General features: G+C 42.7%; 1 long non-coding RNA gene across 1 annotated transcript; it reads right to left on the bottom strand.

Annotated features, from left to right (window-relative positions):
• Positions 1 to 269: 269 nt before the first annotated feature.
• Positions 270 to 6869, bottom strand: LOC144588376 (uncharacterized). The gene is made up of 2 exons (XR_013543906.1): positions 5659 to 6869; positions 270 to 1226 (listed from the first exon to the last, which is right to left on the bottom strand). It is a non-coding gene; the product is annotated as an uncharacterized LOC144588376 (long non-coding RNA).
• Between the last annotated feature and the right edge of the window lie 1795 nt (positions 6870 to 8664).

The following is an 8664-nucleotide window of genomic DNA, read 5'->3' as shown; positions in this document are numbered from 1 at the left end:
TTTGTGATCTTAAAATTATTATTCTCTCATCATCTTTAACCTCAAAGTCCCAACAAGTTCTATCAAATTAAATCAGGAAAGATTCAGGACAATCCCCCTTTCTATATTGGGGAAATTTCTTTAGTTTGATTTTTGAGAGATTTCCCTCACTGGAATTATTATTATTATTATTATTATTATTATTATTATTATTATTATTATTATTATTATTATTATTATTATTATTATTATTATTATTATTATTATTATTATTGTTGTTGTTGTTGTTGTTGTTGTTGTTGTTGTTGTTGTTGTTGTTGTTGTTGTTGTTGTTGTTAGCTAATTCCAGTTTCTCCATCTCAATCTGGAACTGCATTTCTCTTTCTCTTTCTCTAATTTTTTTCACTTTCCAATTCTTGTTCCAGTTCTCTTCTTCTGTTTTCTTGCTCAAGTTCCCTTTGCCTTTCAAGTTCTCTGTTCTTTTCCAATTCTAATTGGGTTGTCATAGCTAACTCCTTCAGTTTAAATTCTTGTTGTAATTTCCATTTCTCAAAATCTTGGGAGCTTTGAATATTTTCTCCCTCTGAGGCAATCAATACAGGTCCCTCAGTTTCTTCCTCACTCTGAATTTGAGGGCTTCCATTTCCCTCAGTACTGTGGAGCTCAGCCTGTGAGAACATGAGTTATTTTTTAAACTGAATATGAAAACATGAAACTGTCAGATTTCTCCATCCATGGTTATGTGTTTTTCCCCTCTTTCTTTCCAGGCATTCCCAGGTAGGAAAAGAAGTGAAACCAGCTTTAAAAAATATTATCTGGACCCCCAAGATTTTTGCTTCACAAGTTCAAACAGGGATTTTGGCTACTGAGATACAGACATTTTGGAATTCTTAGAGAATGTCCTGGACAAGTGCTTCCCATTGATTTCTGAGTGCTACTTTTTAAATGACTTATTCAAATGACAGAAGTTTCTTCAGATCTACAGTATATTGGTCACATTCACACTTTACAGCTTCAGGACAATACTCTAAAGTGTAATATGTAAACCAAGTCACACTGCACAGCTACCTTTCCTCTTTTATCTGTCCTCTGTGTTGACACACTTTGTCTCTCTTATCTACTTTGTCTGCTTGACCAGCTCCCCATCGTCTTTTCTACTTTCCTGTTCCTTTTTATAGGTATTAGAAGCTCCATATCTACCTCTTATGCTCTTCCTGAACTTACCCCCTTTGCTTTCTCCCCCATACCTATAACCAGTGTAGGCATCCTTCAGTCTCGAGAGACTATGGTATCGTGCTCTGTATGGAGGTCTTGGAACAGTGTCTTGTGTGGCTGAGAAGGCCAATTCGAGAGTGACAATCCCTTCCACACTGGACACAAATCCAATCTGTCCCCTGTCCAGCTCCCTGGTTTTGCTTGTTTCGGGACTGCCTCTTTGCCTCGGTCTGCTGTACAAGTGTCTCTTCAAATTGGGAGAGGCCATGATGCACCGCCTGCCTCCAGGCTGAACGCTCAGACGTCAAGGTTTCCCATCTGTTGAGGTCCATTCCTAAGGCCTTCAGATCCCGCTTGCAGATGTCCTTGTAACGCAGCTGTGGTCTCCCTCGGGGGCGGCTTCCCTTCACTAATTCTCCATACAGGAGATCTTTTGGAATCCGACCATGAGCCATTCTCACGATGTGCCCAAGCCAGCGTAGACAGCGTTGTTTCAATATTGTATACATGCTGAAAATTCCAGCTCGTTCTAGGACTACTCTATTTGGAACTTTGTCCTGCCAGGTGATACCAAAAATGCGTCGGAGACAACGCATATGGAAGGTGTTCAACTTCCTCTCCTGCCGTGCACAAAGGGTTCAGGACTCGCTGCAGTATAGGAGTGTGCTCAGGACACAGGCTCTATAGACCTGTATTTTGGTGTATGCCGTCAACTTCTTATTAAGCCATACTCTCTTTGTGAGTCTAGAGAACATGGTAGCTGCTTTCCCAATGCGTTTATCCAGCTCGACATCTAGGGAGAGAGTGTCAGAGATTGTTGAGCCAAGGTACACAAATTCATGAACAACCTCCAGTTCTTGCATGGAGATAGTAATAGAGGGAGGTGAGTCCACGCCCTGGCACATGACTTGTGTTTTCTTCAGGCTGATAGTTAGTCCAAAGTCTTGGCAGGCCTTGCTAAAATGATTTATGAGTTGTTGGAGGTCTTCAGCAGAGTGGGCAACAATGGCTGCATCATCAGCAAAGAGGAAGTCCCGCATGCATTTCAGTTGGACTTTGGTCTTCGCTCTCAATCTAGTGAGATTAAAGAGCTTTCCATCTGATCTAGTCCGGAGATAGACACCTTCTGTTGCAGTTCCAAAGGCCTGCTTCAGCATGACAGCAAAGAAGATCCCAAACAGGGTCGGCGCAAGGACACAGCCTTGTTTTACTCCGCTTCGGATGTCAAAGGGATCTGATGTTGAGCCATCAAAAACTACAGTGCCCTTCATTTCCTCATGAAAGGACCTGATGATATTAAGGAGTTGAGGTGGACATCCAATCTTGGGAAGTATTTTAAAAAGTCCATCCCTGCTAACCAAGTCAAAGGCCTTTGTGAGATCTATGAAGGCCACAAAGAGTGGCTGTTGTTCCTCCCTGCATTTCTCCTGCAACTGTCTGAGGGAAAATATCATGTCGGTGGTGGATCTATTAGCTCGAAAACCACACTGTGATTCTGGATACACTCTGTCTGCAAGCACCTGAAGTCTCTTCAGCACAACACGGGCCAGCAGCTTCCCTACAACGCTGAGAAGAGAGATACCACGGTAGTTATTGCAGTCGCCCCTGTCGCCTTTGTTCTTATACAATGTGACGATGTTTGCGTCCTTCATGTCCTGTGGTACTCCACCTTCTCTCCAGCAAAGACAAAAGAGTTCATACAGCTCAGTGGTGATGATCTCTTTACAGCACTTCAAAACTTCAACGGGGATGTTGTCCTTTCCAGGTGCCTTGCCAGAGGCAAGGGAATCCAAGGCCGCTTTTATTTCTGCTAAAGTTGGTTCACTGTCCAGCTCATCCAAGAGAGGCAGGCACTCAATGTTATTTAGTGCCTCTTCCGTTACTACATTCTCTTGGGAATATAGCTCAGAGTAGTGCTGCACCCAGCGTTCCATCTGCTGTGCTCGGTCCTGGATGATCACACCTGTAGTAGACTTCAAGGGAGCAGATTTCTTCTGTATTGGACCTAAAGCCTGCTTGATACTGTCATACATTCCCTTGATGTTACCTGTGTCCGCTGCTATCTGTATCTGAGAGCAGAGCTGAAGCCAATAATCATTGGAACATCTCCTGGCAGTCTGTTGGACTTGGCTACGAACAGCTCGAAGAGCCTGCAAGTTGTACTCACTAGGACAGGCTTTGTATGCTGCTAGAGCTCTCCTCTTATCCTCGATGGCTGGAATCAGCTCCTCCGAATGGGCTTCGAACCAGTCAGCCGTCTTTTTGGTCTTCTTGCCAAATGTGGACAAGGCAGTGTTATAAACAGCGTTCTTGAAGTGTTCCCATCAATCAGGTGCATTCGCATCAGCAGGGCCTGGAAGGGTTTCCTGAAGTGCTTGGGCAAATTCCTCCACTTTTCTTTGATTGTGAATCTTGTTGATATCTATACATGGCCTTCCTTCCTTTTTAGTGTGATACAGTCTCTTTGTTTGCAGTTTTATTCTGCTACACACCAGGGAATGATCAGTATCACAATCAGCACTCTAGTAACTGCGTGTGATCGTAATACTAGATAGGCTAGAACGTCTAGTGAGGATCAAATCAAGCTGATGCCAATGCTTCGATCTTGGATGTCTCCAGGAAACTTTGTGTTGAGGCTTTGTATTAAAGAACGTGTTGGTGACACAAAGACCATAATAACAGCAAAACTCCAGCAAGCGTTGGCCATTTTCATTCATCTTCCCAATGCCAAAACGGCCTAGACAAGTGGGCCAAGAGTTGTGATCAGCACCAACTCTAGCGTTAAAGTCTCCGAGAATGAACAGCGGCTCTCTCTCAGGGACTTTTTTGATAGCAGCTGCCAGATCATCATAGAATTTGTCTTTGACTTCTGTTGTGGATGACAGTGTTGGTGCATATGCACTGATGAGGGTGACCAGTCCCGCTGATGAGTGGAGCTGCAGAGACAGGATTCTTTCACTCCCCACAGTAGGTGGAACAATGGATCTCAGCAGAGTATTTCTGACCGCAAAGCCAACACCATATTCCCTGGTCTCGTTCAATGGTTTTCCCTGCCAGAAGAATGAGAAGTTTTTTTCCTTGACAGATCCCATGTCTGGCAATCTTGTCTCTTGCAGGGCAACAATGTCCATCCGCAGTCTACTCAATTCAATGTCGATAACAGCTGTCTTGCGCACATCGTCTATTTCCTGCAGGTTGTCAGAAAAGCCAGGGGTCATTGTCCAAACATTCCAGGTTCCCAACTTTAGGGCAGAGGTTTTCTTCTGATTGTTGCATGGTGCAGGGTTATTGATCTGTTTTTCGGCTCTCCCACCATCAGAAGTAGCCCCTGGCATCATGCTCTATGCCAATCGAGCAAAACGTATAACCAGTAACTGCTAGTTCCTGTGTTATTTCGACACTGTATGCAAAGCTGGAGTGTCCTCTCCAGAGCACGAAGCCTGGGTAGAATAATATGGAGGATAGGCTGTTACCCAAGCAGCAAATCCCCCCTCTCCACGTCACTGAAATAATCCAATGGAGAGGCAAGAGCCAATACAACTGGTTCCAGCGACGTCGCAGGAGTTGGCAGAACAACACGAACTGTCTACGGGACTCCGGCTCGGGATTTTGCCTCGAGGTTATCTCCTGAAGCCTTTTCCATCAGTGGATATAGCCACAAGGCAGTGGAGGTTTGAAATCAGAGTTTTCCTTCTCCTAGATGGGCTGCCTTACATGGCTGACGAGTCCCACCTACCCGCTCTGCTCCCTAGTAGTGTGGAAGTATGACCCTACTCCTGAAACATTCCTGCCGCCAGGTGTATGAAATGCTATTTGGCTATCCCATTTAGCAGATTAGAGTAAAAAATAGAATGAGAGGATTTCTGCTGGCACTAATTTAAAGGCAAAGCCACGCCCCCTCAGACCATGTGGTCAAAGGGTCAGCCTACCAGAAAAGATCTCGCCAACTAAAATGGCCCCCAAGCACAGCTCCCTCCTGCCTCCGCTTCCTCTTCAGGAAAGGGGCTTAGAGCTCCTGCTGGCACTAATTTAAAGGCAAAGCCATGCCCCCTCAGACCATGTGGTCAAAGGGTCAGCCTACCAGAAAAGATCTCGCCAACTAAAATGGCCCCCAAGCACAGCTCCCTCCTGCCTCCGCTTCCTCTTCAGGAAAGGGGCTTAGAGCTCCTGCTGGCACTAATTTAAAGGCAAAGCCACGCCCCCTCAGACCATGTGGTCAAAGGGTCAGCCTACCAGAAAAGATCTCGCCAACTAAAATGGCCCCCAAGCACAGCTCCCTCCTGCCTCCGCTTCCTCTTCAGGAAAGGGGCTTAGAGCTCCTGCTGGCACTAATTTAAAGGCAAAGCCACGCCCCCTCAGACCATGTGGTCAAAGGGTCAGCCTACCAGAAAAGATCTCGCCAACTAAAATGGCCCCCAAGCACAGCTCCCTCCTGCCTCCGCTTCCTCTTCAGGAAAGGCATACCTATAACACTACCCCATTAAATCCTTAGTTTGTTCCCATTTCTTAAAAAAGACACTTTTCAAGCAAAGTAGCCCAGCATAAAACCTGAATACCACCACTGAAGTTTGGGATGTCAGTATTCACAGCCATTTACTTAATTCTGCACTCACATCTATATATAGCAGTTCAAAATAATAAAAAATTTACTACCTGCTTATGTAAAGAAAGATTATATATGTATTTAATGCCAAGAAAACAAGTCTGACAGAAGAGATAATTTTACTCCTGAACAGAATGAAGGGAGAGGATAGGTTAACAGTAGCAAGATCATCCCATAAGGCTCTACTGAAAAAAGAATGGCTCTTTGTGACTGTTCCTCTCTCTCCTCTTTCCCTAGTTAAGAAAACTATCTGCTTTATCAAATATATTTCCTTCTATCACACCCATAGCGTGAATGACTTATGCACAGGTTTTACAGCTAATTGCTTTAAGAAGCAATTACTGCTATATTACTATAACCTATGCCTAAGACGACTCCAGAAGGAACTCACAAGAAGCAAATGTGTTTGAGAAGTATTTGCAACCTCTCTGAAACAGGCTGAGGAGACAGGCCTGATGTAAATGCATCTACAAACCAGTAATGTGTAACCTATATCTGGAATCAATTTAGGAACATACTCTCAAGGCAGTATTGTGAATTTTCTTGCAAACTGCAAAATCACATAGTAATAATTTATTTTTCGTAGAACCTTTGCAAGTATGGCTTGGCATAGAAAGCAGGGAGTTTGTACTGGGAAGAGGCTGGCCTAAATTCTTGAAGCTCAAGCATCAATATAAACCTGAATATAACCGAGCACATCTTCAAAGAGGTGATTGGGGAGGGGGGGCTGATGTCTTCTTTGTCTCAGATTAAAATTCAAGCCAGAATTACCCATTTCTACACCCAGCTCCCCTCAATTCTACACCTCCATAACCAATCAAGGAACCCAAGACAAATTCCAAAATAGTTAAAAAGCAAAGATGGCAAAAACACCTTGTTATAATATTAATAGAGTTAAACATTTCATCTTATTAAAACAAGTCTGATATTAATATTTCATCATGTTAGAAGAATTTAAATATATTTTTAAAAAATGTAAAAGCACATCATAGAAAGTGAATGTGAGAGTAAAATGTACTATGGGAAGCTAGATAAATCTACCAGGGGTAAGATTCAAGCAAAAAAAACAAAACACAAACCCACGTGTAATATTAAAAATGTATATTTGATAGTACCATACAGCCACAGTTAAAGCTGTTGCCTTTGAACAAAAATCAAGAACAAGTAGGAAAGTTTCAGATGAAAATTACTTGGTTTATACTAAGTGTCTGAATATAATTAAATAATGAATGACGCTTAGCATTAATGCCATACAAATATTTTGTACTATCGATTGCTGCTGAAAAAATGTAAATAATATTAATGGTTTGGCACCTGAAAGGGAAATGATGGAAGGAAGGGAAGAGTTCCAAGAACACAAAACAGTTCAAATCATAAGAGCTGTTGTGTGACTTGGTCTTCATTCAAAACTATACTTGCTAAAACCTGTGGTCTTTCAAGAAAATATCATCACATCTCTCCCATCCTGGCCAGACTGCACTGGCTGCCCATTTGTTTCCGTATCGACTTCAAAGTCTTAATGCTCACTTATAAGGCCCTAAACGGTTTGGGACCTCGATACTTGGCAGAACGCCTTCACCCACCAAGTTCTACCCGAACCACCCGCGCGAGCCAGGAGGTGAGGCTGAGGAGCCTGACGCCGAGGGAGGCCCGGAGAGAGAAGACAAGAAACCGGGCCTTCTCGGCGGTGGCTCCTCACCTTTGGAACAATCTCCCCCCTGAGATTCGCGCGGCCCCTTCGCTGGGTACATTCAAAACTCAATTAAAAACATGGCTTTATGTCAAGGCCTTCCCTCCTGCCAGCATCTAATTTAATTTAAATTATCTCTCTCTTCCTTTTCTATTTATTATTTATGATTTATTATGTTCTGTTAATTGATATTTTGGATTTATGTTATTATAACTGTATATTTTTGTGTTAGCCGCTCAGAGTGGTACCGACTTACCAGATGGGCGGGATATAAATCAAATAAATAAATAAATAATAAATAAATAAGAGGAACTCAGGTAGAGTGTCAGTGTGGCAGACAATCAGAAGTTTTCTCTGTTTCTGAGGACTGCTTAAAGCAGAGAACTGGAGTGATCGCTGGAGGCAAGGCCAACATCCAAGTTCCTCCCTGTAACAGGTCAATACAACAATATGGTGAGAACGAATACTGAAAGCAAATCATGCAGTGTAAAAATACACCCATTTCCCGAGACAAAATGAATTTATTTGTTAATGTCAGAACTTGGTACACAAATGTAGAAGCCAAAAAGTGAAAGGCTAAATACAAGTCTCCAGCTCTAATAGTCGCATTGAAATGTCTGGGTTTTGTTTGTCATAAGTAAAATATGCATCATTGTTTTCAATAGGTTTACTTTAATTGGCACTAATATTCCTTTTAGCTCCAAAGAAATCAGTATTTTCTTAATGAGAGTTGATAAAGCCAAGCTTAAGTTCCATTAGATCACTGAAATGGACTACATGTCACTTCAGTTCAGGCATTATTTGCACATCAATGCCAGTTTCTTTGTATATATCCCATAGAGGCATTCAATGTAAAGGCCACTTTTCTGTACATAAAAATTCTGTATCCTAGCAGTATGGAACTGAACAAGACAGGCTTGTGAAGTGCCAATAGAAAACTTGCACAGGAAGCAAGTTGTGCCTGAGGCATTGCATATTTACTTTTCTTCAATCAAGGCATGCTGATAATACAGTATTGATTTTGCAAATGCGTTTAATTCTTTAAATAAAGTTCTCCTGACTAGATATAATTTTAGTGACCATGGCAGTGGCAAGCAAAGGGCAGGTGATGCATGGAAGTTTCACCAGGAACACTGCTCTACCCCATACATTCTGGGCTAGCCTCTGAGATGTGTGT

Source organism: Pogona vitticeps, chromosome 3 (assembly GCF_051106095.1).
Source record: "Pogona vitticeps strain Pit_001003342236 chromosome 3, PviZW2.1, whole genome shotgun sequence".
Taxonomy (NCBI): Eukaryota; Metazoa; Chordata; class Lepidosauria; order Squamata; family Agamidae; genus Pogona; species Pogona vitticeps.
Note: the sequence above shows the minus strand (reverse complement) of the source record. Positions and strands in the feature narration are given on the sequence as shown.